The 18,225-nt window shown below is 41.6% G+C and overlaps 2 long non-coding RNA genes across 5 annotated transcripts in view; one reads left to right on the forward strand and one right to left on the reverse strand.

The window, feature by feature from the left end:
- Positions 1-18,225, forward strand: part of LOC135967360 (uncharacterized) — a 70,828-nt gene that overhangs the window by 16,875 nt on the left and 35,728 nt on the right. The gene's annotated exons all lie outside the window — the stretch shown is intronic.
- The window catches only part of LOC107126550 (uncharacterized), a 340,932-nt gene continuing 337,107 nt past the window's right edge, over positions 14,401-18,225 (reverse strand). For all 4 annotated transcript variants that reach the window (XR_012426618.1, XR_010581393.2, XR_010581341.2 and 1 more), the window contains one exon: positions 14,401-15,508. This is a non-coding gene — a long non-coding RNA (uncharacterized lncRNA). The remainder of the gene's footprint in view (positions 15,509-18,225) is intronic.

The raw sequence follows: 18,225 nt of genomic DNA on the forward strand, positions 1-18,225 counted from the left end.
CTTTTCCTAACTGAATATCCTTTATTTCTTTCTCTTGCCTGATTGCCCTGGCCACAACTTGCAACACTATGTTGAATGGGAGTGGTGAGAGAGGGCATCCCTGTCTTGTGCCAGTTTTCAAAGAGAATGCTTCCAGTTTTTGCCCATTCAGTATGATATTGACTGTGGGTTTGTCATAAATAGCTCTTATTATTTTGAGATACGTTCCATCAATACAGAATTTATTGAGAGTTTTTAGCATGAAGGTCTGCTGAATTTTGTTGAAGGCCTTTTCTGCATCTATTGAGATAATCATGTGGTTTTTGTCTTTGGTTCTGTTTATATGCTGGATTACATTTATTGATTTGTGAATGTTGAACCAGCCTTTCATCCCAGGGATGAAGCCCACTTGATCATGGTGGATAAGCTTTTTGATGTGCTGCTGGATTCGAAGTGTCTCTGTCAGGCTTTGGTATCAGGATGATGTTGGCCTCGTAAAATGAGTTAGGGAAGATTCCCTCTTTTTCTATTGATTGGAATAGTTTCAGAAGGAATGGTACCAACTCCTCCTTGTACCTTTGGTAGAATTCAGCTGTGAATCCATCTGGTCCTGGACTTTTTTTGGTTGGTAGGCTATTAATTATTGCCTCAATTTCAGAGCCTGCTATTGGTCTATTCAGGGATTCAACTTCTTCCTGATTTAGTCTTGGGAGAGTGTAAGTGTCCAGGAAATTATCCATTTCTTCTAGGTTTTCTAGTTTATTTGTGTAGAGGTGTTTATAGTATTCTCTGATGGTAGTTTGTAATTCTGTGGGGTCGGTGGTGATATCCCCTTTACCATTTTTTATTGCATCTATTTGATTCTTCTCTCCTTTCTTCTCTATTAATCTTGCTAGCAGTCTATTAATTTTGTTGATCTTTTCAAAAAACCAGCTCCTGGATTCATTGATTTTTTGGAGGGATTTTTGTGTCTCTCTCTCCTTCAGTTCTGCTCTGATCTTAGTTATTTCTTACCTTCTGCTAGCTTTTGAATGTGTTTGCTCTTGTTTCTCTAGTTCTTTTAATTGTGATGTTAGGGTATCAATTTTAGATCTTTCCTGCTTTCTCTTGTGGGCATTTAGTGCTATAAATTTCCCTCTACACACTGCTTTAAATGTGTCCCAGAGACTCTGGTATACTGTATCTTTGTTCTCATTGGTTTCAAAGAACATCTTTATTTCTGCCTTCATTTCATTATGTACCCAGTAGTCATCCAGGAGCAGGTTGTTCAGTTTCTATGTAGTTGAGTGGTTTTGATTGAGTTTCTTAATCCTGAGTTCTAGTTTGATTGCACTGGGGTCTGAGAGATAGTTTGTTATAATTTCTGTTGTTTTACATTTGCTGAGGAGTGCTTTACTTCCAACTATGTGGTCAATTTTGGAATAAGTGAGATATGGTGCTGAGAAGAATGTATAGTCTGTTGATTTGGGGTGGAGAGTTCTGTAGATGTCTATTAGGTCCACTTGGTGCAGAGCTGAGTTCAATTCCTGGATAGATATCCTTTTTAACTTTCTGTCTCGTTAATCTGTCTAATGTTGACAGTGGGGTGTTAAAGTCTCCCATTATTATTGTGTGAGAGTCTAAGTCTTTTTGTAGGTCTCTAAGGACTTGCTCTATGAATCTGGGTGCTCCTGTATTGGGTGCATATATATTTAGGATAGTTAGCAGTTCCTGATGAATTGATCCCTTTCCCATTATGTAATGGCCTTCTTTGTCTCTTTTGATCTTTGATGGTTTAAAGTCTGTTTTATCAGAGACTAGGATTGCAACCTCTGCTTTTTTTTGTTTTCCATTTGCTTGGTAGATCTTCCTCCATCCCTTTATTTTGAGCCTGTGTGTGTCTCTGCATGTGAGATGGGTCTCCTGAATACAGCAAACCGATGGGTCTTGACTCTATCCAATTTGCCAGTCTGTGTCTTTTAATTGGACCATTTAGTCCATTTACATTTAAGGTTAATATTGTTATGTGTGAACTTGATCCTGTCATTATGATATTAGCTGGTTATTTTGCTCGTTAGTTGATGCAGTTTCTTCCTAGCATCGATGGACTTTACATTTTGACATGTTTTTGCAATGGCTGGTACCTGTTGTTCTTTTCCAGATTTAGTGCTTCCTTCAGGATCTCTTGTAGGGCAGGCCTGGTGGTGACAAAATCTCTAAGCATTTGTTCGTCTGTAAAGGATTTTATTTCTCCTTCACTTATGAAACTTAGTTTGACTGGATATGAAATTCTGGGTTTAAGGCCGGGCGCGGTGGCTCAAGCCTGTAATCCCAGCACTTTGGGAGGCCGAGACGGGCGGATCACGAGGTCAGGAGATCGAGACCATCCTGGCTAACATGGTGAAACGCCGTCTCTACTAAAACATACAAAAAACTAGCCGGGCGAGGTGGCGGGCACCTGTAGTCCCAGCTACGCGGGAGGCTGAGCCAGGAGAATGGCGTGAACCTGGGAGGCGGAGCTTGCAGTGAGCTGAGATCCGGCCACTGCACTCTAGCCTGGGTGACAAATCAAGACTCCGTCTCAAAAAAAAAAAAAAAAAAAAGAGATTCTGGGTTTAAAATTCCTTTCTTTAAGAATGTTGAATATTGGCCCCCACTCTCTTCTGGCTTGTAGAGTTTCTGCCGAGAGATCTGCTGTTAGTTTGATGGGCTTCCCTTTGTGTGTAACCCAACCTTTCTCTCTGGCTGCCCTTAACATTTTTTCCCTCGTTTCAACTTTGGTGAATCTGACAATTATGTGTCTTCGAGTTGTTCTTCTTGAGGAGTATCTTTGTGGCGTTCTCTGTATTTCCTGAATTTGAATGTTGGCCTGCCTTAGTAGGTTGGGGAAGTTCTGGATGATATCTTGCAGAGTGTTTTCCCACTTGGTTCCATTTTCCCCATCACTTTCAGGCACACCAATCAGACGTAGATTTGGTCTTTTCACATAATCCCATACTTCTTGCAGGCTTTGTTCATTTCTTTTTACTCCTTTTTCTCTACACTTCTCTTCTCGCTTCATTTCATTCATTTGATCTTCAATCACTGATATTCTTTCTTGCAGTTGATTGAGTCAGTTACTGAAGCTTGTGCATTTGTCACGTAGTTCTCATGTTATGATTTTAATCTCTATCAGTTCTTTTAAGGTCTTCTCTGCATTGATTATTCTAGTTATCCATTTATCCATTCTTTTTTCAAAGTTTTTAGTTTCTTTGTGCTGGTTACGTAGTTCCTCCTTTAGCTCTGATAAGTTTGATTGACTTAAGTCTTCTTCTCTCAAGTTGTCAAAGTCATTCTCCGTCCAGCTTTGCTCCATTGCTGGCGATGAGCTGCGTTCCTTTGGAGGGGGAGATGTGCTCTGATTTTTTGAATTTCCAGCTTTTCTGCACTGCTTTTTCCCCATCTTTGTGGTTTTATCTGCCTTTGGTCTTTCATGATGGTGACGTACTGATGGGGTTTTGGTGTGGGTGTCCTTTCTGTTTGTTAGTTTTACTTCTAACACTCAGGACCCTCAGCTGTAGGTCTGTTGGAGTTTGCTTGAGGTCCACTCCAAATCCTGTTTGCCTGGGTATCAGCAGTGGAGGCTGCAGAAGATAGAAGATTGCTGAACAGCGAGTGTTGCTGTCTGATTCTTGCTCTGGAAGCTTCGTCTCGGGGTGTACCCTGCCGTGGGAGGTGTGAAGTGTCGGTCTGCACCTAGTGGGGGATGTCTCCCAGTTAGACTACTCAGGGGTCAAGGACCCACTTGAGCAGGCAGACTGTCCGTTCTCAGAACTCAACCTCCGTGCTGGGAGATCCACTGCTCTCTTCAAAGCTGTCAGACAGGGGCATTTACCTCTGCTGAGGTTTCTACTGCTTTTTGTTTACCTATGCCCTGTCCCCAGAGGAGGAGTCTACAGAGGCAGGCTGGCCTCCTTGAGCTGTGGTGGGCTCCACCTAATTTGAGCTTCCAAGAGGCTTTGTTTACCTACTTAAGCCTCAGCAATGGTGGGCGCTCCTCCTCCAGCCTTGCTGCCGCCTTGCAGTTAGATCTCAGACTGCTGTGCTAGCAATGAGGGAGGCTCCGTGGGGGTGGGACCCTCTGTGCCAGGTGTGGGATATAATCTCCTGGTGTGCCATTTGCTAAGACCCTTGGTAAAGTGCAGTATTAGGGTGGGAGTTACCCGATTTTCCAGGTGTTGTGTGTCTCAATTTCCTTTGGCTAAGAAAAGGAATTCCCTTCCCCCTTGTGCTTCCCAGGTGAGGCAATGCCTCACCCTGCTTCAGCTCTCGCTACACCCACGGACCAGCGCCAACTTTCCGACACGCCCCAGTGAGATGAACCCGGTACCTCAGTTGAAAATGCAGAAATCTCCCGTCTTCTGTGTCGCTCACACTGGGAGTTGAAGGCTGGAGCTTGGGTGCGCCCCCTCCTTTATCTCTTTATATTGAGCCTATGTCTGTGTTTGCATGTGAGATGGGTCTTTTGAATACAGCACACTGATGGGTCTTGACTCTTTATCAAGCTTGCCATTCTGTGTCTTTTAAATGGGGCATTTAGCCCATTTACATTAAGGTTAATATTGTTATGTGTGCATTTGCTCCTGTTATCATGATGCTAGGTGATTATTTTGCAGACTTGTTGATGTAGTTGCATCATAATGTCATTGGTCTTTGTACTTCAGTATTTTTTTACAGTGGCTGGTAACAGTTTTTTCTTTCCATATTTAGTGCTTTCTTCAGGAGCTCTTGCAAGACAGACCTGGTGGTGACAAATTCCCTCAGTATTTGCTTGTCTGAAAAAGATTTTATTTCTCCTTTGCGTATGAGGCTTAATTTGGCTGGATATGAAATTCTGGGTTAGAAATTCTTTTCTTTAAGAATATTGAATATTGGTCCCCAATCTCTTATGGCTTGCAGGGTTTCTACTGAGATATCTGCTGTTAGTCTGATGGGCTTCCCTTTGTATATGACCTGACCTTTCTCTCTGACTTCCCTTAACATTTTTTTCTTCATTTCAACCTTGGAGAATCTGATGATTATGTAGCCTGAGGTTGATCTTCTCATGGAGTACCTTACCGGGGTTCTCTGGATTTCCTCAATTTGAATGTTGGCCTGTCTTGTTAGGTTGGGGAAGTTCTCCTGGATGATATCCTGAAGTGTGTTTTCCAATTTGGTTCTGTTCTCCCTCTCTTTTAAGTTACCCAAGTCAGTCAGAGGTTCAGTCTTTTTACATAGTCCCAAAGTTCTCAAAACTGTTGTTTGTTCATTTTCATTCTTTTTTTTTTTTTTTTTTTTTTCTAATCTTATCTGCCTGTCTTATTTCAGCAAGATAGTCCTCAAGCTCTGAAATTTTTTTCTCTGCTTGGTCAATTCAGCTATGGATACTTGTGGTTGCATTGCAAAGTTCTTGTGTTGTGGTTTTCAGTTCTATCAGGTCATTTATGTTCCTCTCTAAACTAGTTATTCTGGTTAATGGTTCCTGTAATGTTTTATCACGGTTCCTAGCTTCTTTGCATTGGGTTAGAACATGCTCCTTTAACTCAGGAAAGTTCATTATTACCCACCTTCTGAAGCATACTTTTGTTAATTCATCCATCTCAGCCTCCACCCAGTTCTGTGGTCTTGCTGGAGAGGTGTTGCAATCATTTGGAGAAGAGGAGGCACTCTGGCTTTTTGAGTTTTCAGTGGTTTTTTGTTGATTCTTTCTCATCTTCATGAATTTATCTAGGTTTGATCTTTGAGGCTGCTAGCCCTTGGATGGGGTTTTTGTGGGAACTTTTTTGTTGATTCTGTTGTTGCTGTTACTTTCTGTTGGTTTGTTTTTCTTTTAACAGTCATGCCCCTCTTCCATAGGGCAGCTGTGGTTTGCTGGGGGTCCATTCAGGATCCTATTCACCTGGGTCCTTCCCATACCAGGAGGTGTCACCAGTGGAGGCTGCAGAACAGCAAAGATTGCTGCCTGCTCCTTCCTCTGGGATCTCCATCTGAGAGGGGCACTGACCTGATGCCAGTGGTAATGCTCCTGTATAAAGTGTCTGGTGACCCCTGTTCAGGGGTCTCCCCCAGTCAGGAGGTGTGGGATCTAGGGCATGCTTAATGAAGCCTCTTGGTGGAGGGGGTGCACTGCACTGGGGACAATCCTACTCATCCAGACTGCCTGGATTTCTCAGAGCTAGCAGAAAAGACCAAGTCTGCTGATCTATGGACACTATGGCCACCTCTCCCCTTAGGGGCTCAGTCCCAGGGAGATCAAAGTTCTGTCCCTAAACCCCTGGTTGGAGTTGCTGAAATTCCTGTAGGGAAGCCCTGCCCAGTGAGGAGGGATGAGTCAGGGTCTGAACTAAAGAGGCAGTCTGCCCATGATCTGCCACAGCTGTTGAGCTGTGCTGTGAGGGATTCCTCCTGGGTCCCAAACCTTCCAGTCTCCCCAGCACTGGCAGAGGATAAAATGGTAGACTGGACCTACAGTGATGGCTGCCACCCCTCCCCCAGGGAGCTCAGTCATCATAGTCAACAGGCAGCTGCAGGGTTGACAGCGGCCCCTCCCCTGGGAACTCAGTAGTCTTTGACAGTTTCCAGGCCAGTGGCCACTGATAATCTGCACAGCTCTGTGCTTAGGACCCTAGGTCCTGGTGGCATGGGTTCATGAGAATGATCTGATATGCGGGTTGCCCAGATCCATGGAAAAAGCATGGTTTCCTGGGCAGCATAGTATGATCACTCACCACCTCCCTTGGCTGGGAATGGGCACTCTCCTTGCCCTGTGTGGCTTCCAGGTGGGCCATCACACCACCCTGCTTTTCCTTGCTCTCCATGGGTTGTGCCAACTGCCTAGTCAGTGCCAGTGAGAGAACTTGGATACCTCAGTTGTCAGTGCAGGATTCACTAGCTGTGTTCATTCTTCTTGGTGGGCGCCCCTGACCACAGCTGTTTCTAATTGGCTATCTTGGCCCCTCCCCATTCCTCTTGTTCTTTACCTTCAACCAATTCTTTGAAATTTAAAGACAGCACCATGAGAGCAATCATCCTGGTATCATTAACACAGAGAAATCCTCAGAAACAAGAGAGGTTTTTGTTAACATTGAGATGATGTCCATTCAGAGCTGTTGTGCCTGACACTGCTTCTTGTCTCTTCATCTTAATAATGAGCTTCCAGATATCAAATGAGGGCTCCCTGAGTAATGCAACAGGAGAAGCAGTACATCTGTGATGCTGCCAGTGATAACGCAGACCTATGATGTTCACGTGGCTTAAAGCACACAATATACAATTCCTACAGCACAGCAGTTCACAAACTAGCACACGAAAATTATGCTGGAGGAGGATATTAACTGGAAAGTATTAAATTTTCCTCTTGATAAACTAAATTTGCAGACAGAGCAACTAATTAGATCTCATGTGCTGGATCCAGAGGGACTTTCATTTTTTTTTTTTTTTCTTTCTGGATGACCTGAGGCTGGAGAAAGAAAAGTAGAATTTAATGTAGACAATTGTAAAGTATTGTCCTGGGGTAAAGAATCCATGGAGTGAGCCCAGTGTGAGAGCCAGCAGTTCACAGAGGGAGCCAGGCAAACCATGCCAGTGCTTTGCTCTGCTAGCTGGGACACCATAACATCCTCTTGATAAATGCTGACCTCCTCTGGAGATCTAGGTCAAGGTAGTGGAGGGAGTTATCTTTTGTTCTTTAATCCCAATGCTGTGCATTTCCCCTGGGGCTGGATTAGTGTCCTTTCAAAGAAAGAACCAGAAAAACAGTAATCAGTGTGTCAGGTTATCCATTGAGGGCTCACAGCTTTACAGTTCAACAAAAAGCAGTTACCCAAGGGAGGACTTAGATAGGAATGCAGTCTCTTCTAAAGTCTTCACTTTCCTTTACCCAGTAGCATGTGGTCCCACTTTAAGGACAGCACATACACACACTCAGACATTCATGGAGTATGCACTGTTGCCCTGTGTGGAGCTTATTTGGGGTCTGACTATATCCAAGTCTATAAGAGTTTAATTATTCAACTGAGTTTAGTACCCATGAAGGTGATACATAAGGCAGGTTTTTGACAACACCTCCATTTCTCATTTCAGATTCTTGTCTAGATAACACAAGAGCTCTGTCTCTCTCAGCCTTAGTGACCAAGGAAGTAAACTCCTTTCTGTTTTGTTTTAATAAATCCAGTGCTTTTCAGCCTCAAAATGACTTACCTCCTGTCTTCTCAAAACTCACCATGGACGTGTCCCTGAATTCTGTCCACAAAATTTCTTTGAACCTTCTTTTTGTGGGTACAAGAAAAGTCAATACCTCTTCCATGGCTGTGTTCTCAGGTTTTTGTGAACATACTCAACATTTGCATCTTCTGTTACAAGAAGATGCGTTTTGACTTCTGTTGTGTTTTGACTCAGTTTTTCTGAAAAAGCACCTGAATTTGTTTTCTTTCTAAATTTTCTCTCCACTGGAAACACTAAATGAGACTTTACACTTGTCCCCATAGGTCCGAGTACATGTTCCCTTTATGTACAGGGATTTTCTTTTTAAAAAATTTTTGGGCCAGGCGCAGTGGCTCACGCCTATAATCCAAGCACTTTGGGAAGCTGAGGCAGGCGGATCACCTGAGGTCAGGAGTTTGAGACCAGCCTGGCTAACATGGTGAAACCCCATCTCTACTAAAATTTCTATATAAAATTAGTCAGACATGGTGGTGCACACCTGTAATCCCAGCTACTTGGGAGGCTGAGGCAGGAGAATCACTTGAACCCGGGAGGCAGAGGTTGCAGTGAGCTGAGATCGCACCATTGCACTCCCTCCAGCCTGGGCAACAGAGCAAAACTCCGTCTCAAAAAAAAAAAATTAATCTTTATAGATATATGTACATAAATACATTTCAGATGAGGTCTTGCTATGTGCTATGTTGCCCAGGGCAGTCTTAAACTCCTGGGCTCAATTGATCCTCCTGTGTCAGCTCCTGAAGTGCTGGGATTATAGGCGTGAGCTACCATGCCCAGCCCGTACAGGGATTTTCTACTATCAGAATGTAATCTGGTCTCTTTTCTGCACAAATATTTTAATAATTTAGTTTCTCTTTTACGCCTACTGACCCAAAAGTAGTGAGGCAAAGAGTGGGGATTCTTCATCCACAAAGGTAATTAGTAGTTTGAGAGACTCACTGAATATGATAAAATGGTAAAAATAAAACAACAACAACAAAATTTGTAATACAGCCATACAATGTGTAACAATTAGTTCTAGGTAATTGGGATATTCATTCATTACCTCAAACATTTATCATTTCTTTGTGTTGGAAACATTCCAAATCTCCTCTGCTAGCTATTTTGAAATATGCAATAAATTACTATTAACTATAGTCACCCTACTGTGCTTTTGAACACTAGATCTTATTCCTTGTATCTAACTGTATTTTTGTACCCATTAACCAAACCATCGTCATCCCCCACTCCCCACTAGCCTTCTCGGTCTCTGGTAATCACCATTCTATTCACAATCCACATGAGATCAATCTTTTTGGCTTCTACATATGAGTGAGAACATGCAGTGTCTTTCTGTGCCTGGCTTATTTCTCTTAATGTCCACCAGGTCCATCCATGTTGTTGTAAATGACAGGATTTTGCTTTTTTTTAAGGCTGACATATATTTCGCTGTGTATATATACTATGTGTGTGTGTGTATATATATATATTCATAATCCATTTATTCACTGATTGCATGTATCAAAATATCACATATATACCATAAATATATATAACCATTATGTATCCATAAAAATTAAAAATTAAAACAAAACTGTGAATATGGAATAAAGTACACAGACTTTGTAAATGCTAAGTCAAATTCTACTTTTTAATTCTCCATATTTTCAGTGTCACTTTCTTTTGTTGTTGTTGTTGTTGCTGAGATGGAGTTTTGCTCTTGTCGCCCAGGCTGGAGTACAGTAGTACAATCTCATCTCACTACAACCTCTACCTCCCAGGTTCAAGCATTTCTCCTGCCTCAGCTGCCCAAGTAGCTGGGATTACAGGTGTCTGTCACCACACCTGGCTAATTTTTGTATTTTTAGTAGTGACGGGATCTCACCATGTTGGCCAACCTGGTCTTGAACTCCTGACCTCAAGCAATCCACCCGCTTCGGCCTTGCAAAGGGCTGGGATTACAGGCATAAGCCACTGTGCCCGGCCTCAATGTCCCTTTGATATGGAGTAATAGGAAGAGGATGAGGTAGGTAGAATCAAGGATGGTGAAATTTTCAGTTTCCCACAAGCCACACAGGAGCTGATCATTTTAGAAAGCCACCCATTGGAATACATCAGCTGGAGAATGTTATTTTTAAGAAAAAGAAAGTAAATAAAAAACCAAACAATTTAATTTATCTAGAAAGAATTCAGCTTGGGTAGTTGTGCAGGACAGGTGTATGTATTTTATTTTGAAATGAATGCATTATGAAAAGATTGAATATGAAAGCCATGCCTGTTACCCTGAAAACATTAATCTTAAAGGAGCCATTAGGGAATGAGCCATGAGCTGAATAATGGATATGTATGTTCTTCTAATGGCATCACTTACGGCCAGTGTGATGAGGGCAAAAGTTATGCATACAGACTGCCTATACAAATGTTTGTATTCTAAATGTCTCTGTGCTCCAATATTGCCTGCCTGCCTTAAATCATCATTTCCTAGGTGTCCACTCTAAAAGCTTATCCCTCTTGCCCAGCATCTAATAGGTATTCTGGAAAATGCAACATGTTGAGACTACTAGAACTGCAGAGCTGGAGAAAACTTTAGCGATGTTCTTATAACCCAATTCTTATTCAATAACATTGATTTTTTCCTCAAATTATAAAATTAACATATGTTCATTTTAAGGAATAAGAAAATGAAACAACCTATAATTCAAATATCAAAGTTCTGAATTTCTTTTCAGTATTCTTTGAGGGGAGGAGGATGAGTATATATATGTGTGTGTGTGTGTATGTGTATGTATGTATATATGCACAAACTCACATGTACATTTTAAATCTTTCAAAATTGAGATCATATTGTAAGTCCAGTTTTTAGTAATAGGTACATGGTGTGAATTTTCCCTTGTCAGTAAATATTCTTTAAAAACCATGATTTAAAAAAATAATGTAAGGCGAAATTTACATAACATAAAATTAACCATTTGAAAGTGAAGAGTTTAGTGGCATTTACTACATTCACAATGTTGTGCAACCATCATCTCCATCTGATTTCAAAACATTCCTATCACTCCAAGGTAAAATCCCATACCCATTAAGCAGTTTTTCCTCATTCTTCTTTCTGGTAGCACTTGGAAACAACCAATTTGCATCCGGTCTCTGGATTTACCTATTCTGGATATTTTACGTACATGAAACCATATAACATGTGAACCTTTTGTGTCTGACTTTTCACTTGGAATAATGATTTTGCGATTCATCCACCTTGTAGCATGTATCAGTACCTCACTCTTTTTTATGGCAGAAAAATATTCCATTGTATGTATACACCGCTATTTATTCATTCATCCATTAACGGACATTTGGGTTGTTTCTTCTGACTGTTGCGAATAGTGTTGAACATATGTATACGTGTTCTTGTTTGAGTGTCTATTTTCAGTTCGTTTGGGTATACACCTAGAGTGAAATATGCAGAATCATATGGTAATTCTATTTTTAGCTTTTTGAGGAAACACCAAAGTGTTTCCACAGCTGCTCTATCATTCTACATCCCTACCAGCAATGCATGAGGGTTCCAACTTCTCCACATCCTCACCGGAATTTATTAATTTCCATTTGTTTGCTTGTGTTTCATCATAGCCATTCATTACATCCATTAGAGAGGGTGCAAAGTGGTTTTTAACAGTTATGTGATTCATCTGGTTTCTCTACAATGTATCTTCCGGTCTCTACCCTATTGTTGACCTTTAGGTTGTTTTGAAATTGCTCTTGTTGTTACTAAACATGGGATGAAATTTTTATACAGTATATAAATCTGTAATTAAATATCATGATTTCCTCAGCAAAGTTCCTCAAAGCAATCATCTGGTTTTGCAAGTGAAGAAGCTGTGTTAGTAAGAGCTGAAACCAGAGCTCGTTACCTATACCTTAGCCAGTGTTTTCCTTCGATTTTTTCATGGGGTTGGGTCAGTGTTTTAGATGTAAGATGGATACCAGGTTAGATGGAACTCAGCTAAACACAGTGAATTCTTTAGCATTGGGTCTGAAACCCTGTGGAACCAATGGTTTCACAGTCCTGTCGAGTACTATGTCCACTTACACTATTTTGTCCTAAATGGAAAAAGGGCTGCACACACAGCAAAGCTGTATGTGTCCACAAGCACTGTTGCACACTGTGTGCCATCAACAACTTTACAGCATAGTTTCAACATAGTCTACCACAACTTCATCAGTTCTGCATGGCCACAAAGTCTTAGTAAAGGAGGTTCAGCTCAATCATACTGGGTCAGTTGCCTCTCTGCAGCATTGCCTTTCCACCTCCATGATATTTTGTGCTTGGGTAGGAGAATGCAACAGATTTGTGCTGTCATTGGTAGACCTCTATTTAAATGGTGTTTTCAATGAGGTTTGAGCTGGTAAAAGAGTGAGATCCAATGGTACATTTAAAAATTTTTAGTGAGATCCCAAAAAGAAATATATCCAGCCACATACAGTGCATAAAACTACAGTCTGTTTCCCCTCTAATTGGTAATAAATGTAAATGTTTAGTTATGCCTGACTAGGGAGCTATGAACAACACATCTGTCTGACTGCTTTTTCAGTCTTCCCAAGGACTGCAGCATTTATACCATCTGTAGCTTGTGCAAGAAAGAGACAGAGAAAAAGTGAGACCGAAATTTAGAGAATGGATATTACTAGAAGTGCATAGGAAATTGATTCAGTCAACAAATATTTATTGAGCACCTATTATAGCCTATGCATGTCAGGCCAAAAAAAAAAAAAAAAAAGAGGACGCTGTTGAGTTTGACGTTGATAATAAATCTCTCCCCTTCCTAAATTCTAAATCCATTGATGAGGTAGGGGGACGTTAAGCAAATGGAGATATAAATGTCAAGTTTATTACTGAAAACAAATACTGGTGAATGAGGCTTAGGCTACAATAATAATGGGTTTCCTAAGAGTGAGCTCTGGAATCAAACAGGCCCACCTGCCCTGACACAGAGCTGACAGAGGATTGCAGGGCTTACTCATGAGGGCAGAGCACAGACTACTTATCTGGAGGCCTGGTTAGAAGAAGAGCAGGCAGGCTCGCTGCAGGCCAGCAGGGCCCCCGTGAGGTAGAGGAGGGGAAGGGGCTGGCTGCAGGCCAGTTTTACTTCTTAAATGGGTCAGAGGAGCCAAGGGGATGGAGAAGAGCCAGACATACACAAAAATACTGTGGATCTCAGGCCTGTTAATATGTTAGGGTTACCTGGGACTCCATCCTCATGCCTAGAGAGTCTGATTCCATTGACTATGATTGGGTAGGAGACTTGGGTAGGAGAATGCAACAGATGATTGGGCATGGGCTTGGATATGTATTTTTAAAAACTTCCTAGGTAATTGTAGGTGTACAGCCAGGGTTGAGAATCATTGTCCTAATAGAACGTATGTGGAAGGAGCCCCTGCCATCATCCCATGCACTCCACTAGATACAATGATCAACGAGGGGTAGTTCTTGCCTTCCAGAACCTCTCATTCTCCTGATAGAGAAGGCATGATAGCAACAGTGCTGTTTGCCAAGGGCCGTAGGCACTCAGAGGATGGAGAGACCAAAGGCCCAGGGTTCCAGAGACCTTCCCAGCTCCATGGGTGGCCTGGGTTCAGAAGATCACCCTGGCAATTGTGGAAGAGGCAACATAGCAGAAACACGGATGTTTGAGAGGCCTCTTCTGATATTGCAATAGATCAAGAGACTATACTATAAAAATGAAGCAAGGTGGCTAGGGACACAGATTGCTCATTAATTCACATCCTTCAGGGTTCAGCCTTAGAATAACAAGCCGCCTTCTTGAGAGCAGGCTGCCTGTGGTCTGCCTGGGCCATATGTGCGGCCTCCACTGGGGGCCATGGTTCTGTGTGGAGGAGCTCAAGCTTCTTGAGGTCGTGCTGAGGATGAGGGGAGAGGATGAATATAAGGTGCACAGCTTGGCACCTGGCGTAGAGTGCCTGCTTGCTAGGTGTTAGGTGCTGCTGCTGCTGCTGCTGCTGCTGCTGGTTCTGAGAAGCAAGAAAGCTGCAGCAGCATAGGTCTCTCCTTGGCTTGTTGGCTTGAACTCTGACTCACCTGTGTGAAAGCAGAGCTTTAGATGATTTGTGATGGGCTCACAGTTTTTCAGAAATGCGACAGATATTTTACTCCATGTTTTAATCATCAGTAATTGGAAACAACAACAAAATGCTGAGGATACCTGAACATTCCATCTTAATGAGTTTTATTGATAGTTAGACCAAACCAGGATTCAAAACCAAATAAGCATGTTTTCCATTTCCTTTAATCCTCATAACTACTTTGTGAGATACATTTTATAATCCCATTTTATAGATAAGAAACTGAGGTTGAGAGAAGTTAAATAATTTTTCTTATGTCAACTTTTAAGTAACAAACGAAGGATGAAAACTCAAGGCTCTGGTTTCACATCGGGCTCTGTTTTGATTATACTACAGCAAGATTATGGTGCTTTTTGCTTTTAGAGAGAAAAGGAGGAAAAAAAGCATAATTCTCAAGTCCTTCAGAGGAACATGCCTACAAGATGTCCTTGTGGTGTAGAGAAATAGGGTTATACTAGTTTGAGTATTCTTGCTGGGCTCTATTGTCTAGAATAGTCACTATTTCTCTTTTATAAATGTGGAAAATCTGTTTTCTGAAGTTGAAAGTAAATTAACATTCACACTCTGCAAATTTATTTTTCAAGGGGCCTATACGATACTCTGAAGACTGCGAAAAAATAAGAACTTCTGGACTCAGAGTCATGTTTTTTCACAATTTAATTGTGTGCCATGTATCTTGGATCAGTATCCTCATTGTATGTTTTATGTGCCTGCAGACAATCCATGAAATGACATGACAAATATTGGCCATGAATTCCTTAAAGTTGCACTTGTGCCTCGCGTTTGACAGCTGACTTTTGACTAAAGGAATGAAAATGTTGGAGGAGATCAATATTGTTGAATTCAAAGGGTAACAGAGATGCTATGCTGTACTTAGGGAATACCCTTGGAGGATGACAGCCTTTAAGAGCTACAGTCTGACAGGGAAAAGGAGCCTGAGAAGGGAAGGGAGGTGGTCTCATCTTTCCCAGGGCCTGGTGACAATGTTTTTTGCTATAATATAAGTGCTGGATGCCTTTCCTCATCTTAATTTCAAATTGATTCTTCATTTTGAATCAGTTAGACATTGCGCTGTAGCAGTCCACACAATATCACTTGTCTTCTGGGCCTTCCTGGAGGTCATATCTTGGCAGCACTTCCAGCTGATTTGCAATTATCTTCACTCGCTTTTTAAAGAGGCATTTGACAAGCAAGTTCACTGCAAAGAGAAAGAAATGGTTGCTACATATTTTTCCATGACTGTCACAAACAAATTGGTGTCTCAATGAAGCTCCTTTCCACTTGGCAGCCTCAACTCAATTCAATACACATTGATGGAGATCATCCTCTGTTTGGGACATTGCGATGGACAGTGTAATAGTTTCAAGGCTAAATAAGCCCCAAGCCTTGCCTTCCAGATGGAAGCACTGTAGTAGGGACTAAGAGATGTACATAAATAACAATAGCACAATGGAGTCTCCATTGTCTAATAACTATGCACTGCTTTTAAATCACAGGAAACTTCATCATCTTGGCCTTGGATATATGTCTTGCCATCCATACTATTTAAAATAGATTTGGCCAAAGATAAAAAGGTAAGAGATAGCATATAATTGCACCACTAACCACCCTAAGTCCCCCGAATTCTGCTGCTGGAGCATGAGAAACTTTATTAGAAGTGTTTCTGAACACAAGATGTGAAATATCAGGAACCGAATGATGAAGAACTAGAAACACTCATATTTTGTAATGTAGGGACATTCTGGTATTATTTTAGGCCTAAGAGTTCCTTATCTAGACTTAAGTTTCAGCCTCTTAAATGATATTTCGGATCAGTTAATATTTATGAAATACCTACTATGTGCTCCCCACTTAGCTAGGTCTTACAGGGGAGGTACAAAGATAAATAAGAATTGTTTTGACTTTAAGGAGCTTGCAGCCTTGTGAGGATATAAAAAACAAATAATTTCAATAGCTCCTGTTGGGTGCTTTAGATAAGAAATCATGCTGGGCCCTGTCTTGGCAGAAAAGAGGGGTTTATGGCCCAAGTAGCGGGTCAGAAAGGCTCCCCAGAGAAGCAGCTGTTCCTCTAATCCTTGAGGGTATTAGAAAGGTGAAGAAAGTTGAGAAGGGAAGTCCAGGTAGAGGGGAAAAGAAAAGGCATAGAAGACAAGCGTATGTGGTGTTTAGGGAGAATTCTTGACTTTGTTTTCTTAGAATTAAGTGCGACTCAAGAAAGATTACCAGAGGGAGGTAGGTCAGGCAAAAGGAGGCTTCAGGTAGCATGCCAGGTGTTTGCGCTCCATCGTAATGGAGTTGTACTGAAAGTGTCCATGACTGCAATGTAGAAAAGACTTAAACGAAGCAAGGCAGGGATGGGAAAACAGGTGCCCAGTTCAGGAGGCTACAAATAAGAGGTTATAAAGGCCCGAGTTAGTGCTGTGAAAATAGAGGTGAAGGAAACGGTAAAATTGGCAGAGTTGAAAACTGATTGGACCCAAATATCAAGAAAGGAAAGGTCTAAAATGGCTCTGAGGTTTGGAGCTTGGATGACTGGATTGATGGCGGTATCATTTACAGGCATTGGAAAGAACAGAGAAGAGAAGGCTGGGGGAGGGAGAGGAAAATCTAATTTGGGATAGGTGCTGAAATAAGAGGTGTTTGTGAAACAACCGGGAAGGTGTTGACTAGGAAACAGGAGGTTCACATCTGAACTTCAGAGAAGAGCCAAGGGCTGAAAATACCAGCAGAGACCCTGTCTTCTTCTAGTCTGCCTCTCTTAGATCAGAGCTCAGGAAGGAGTAAGCAAGAAAGTAAATAATACATGTCTAAGATTGATTGCTTGGGGGCTGTGGGAGAGAACTATTTGCTCTAAAAGAGAAAATAAAATCTTTTAATATTTTCTATGGCTTAAATTCTGCATTACAGAAAAATACTTCAGACCAGAACAGAAGTTGGCTGTTAATCTCAGCCTGAAAGCATTTTTTCCACTACCTATATTTGGTGTCATTCAGTTTATTTTTGGACACCATTGGAACTAACTTTGGAGAGTCTTCTTTTGGAGTTTATCCAGGGGCAGGTGACCTGGATAGTGAAGTATCTGGAAATTCTTTCATATGAGGATTAATTTAAATACTTGCAGATATTTAGTCAGGAGAAAGACATCATACACATACACAGAGATATATTGGCATACATAATAAACGCTTCCTTCAAATATTGAAAGGGTCGTCACATTAAAGAAATAATAGACTTATTGAACATACCTCCAGCTGATCAATGAGTGGAAGTTATATGCAGGTAGAGTTCACTTTTACTCAATAAATGATCATTAAACACCCAGATGTAGTATCCTCCTTTCTAATATAGGAGTCTAACAAGGAACAAGATAGATAAGGTCCCTGTTCTCCTGGAGTTCATATTCTAGTGATGAGGAGACAGATAATCAACAAGATAAATGACTTTATACACTGACAAGTACTGTGGGGATAGGAATGTAGTATTCAGAAACAGAGTAAGACCAAAGGGGGAATGTGAGGGCGGGGGCAGAGCTCTTTAGGCTGGGTGCTGGGGAAGTCCTTCTAAGGAGGAGACATTTTGAGATCAGAATGACAAGAGCCAGCCAATTTTAGAAAGAGCTTTCTGGGCCAGGTAAACTCAAGTGAAAAGGCCTTCGGTCAGGATTGAGGCTGAGCTATTGTAGCAAGAGAGCAGGGTGTGGCTGAGGGAAGGTGAATGGGAACGTAGTACCAAGATGAAATTGGATGGGTAGGCAGAGGAAGCTCAGAAAAGGCTTTCTGGATTTTGATTGTGATGGGAGATTACTATGTACATTTTGCACGGGCAGGACTTGTTCAGGCAGCAAATTATCTAAATTATACTTTCAAAAGATCACACTGGCTATTGAGTACAGAACAGAGTATGTGGGAGTTTACA

Source organism: Macaca fascicularis, chromosome 1, assembly GCF_037993035.2.
Source record: "Macaca fascicularis isolate 582-1 chromosome 1, T2T-MFA8v1.1".
Taxonomy (NCBI): domain Eukaryota; kingdom Metazoa; phylum Chordata; class Mammalia; order Primates; family Cercopithecidae; genus Macaca; species Macaca fascicularis.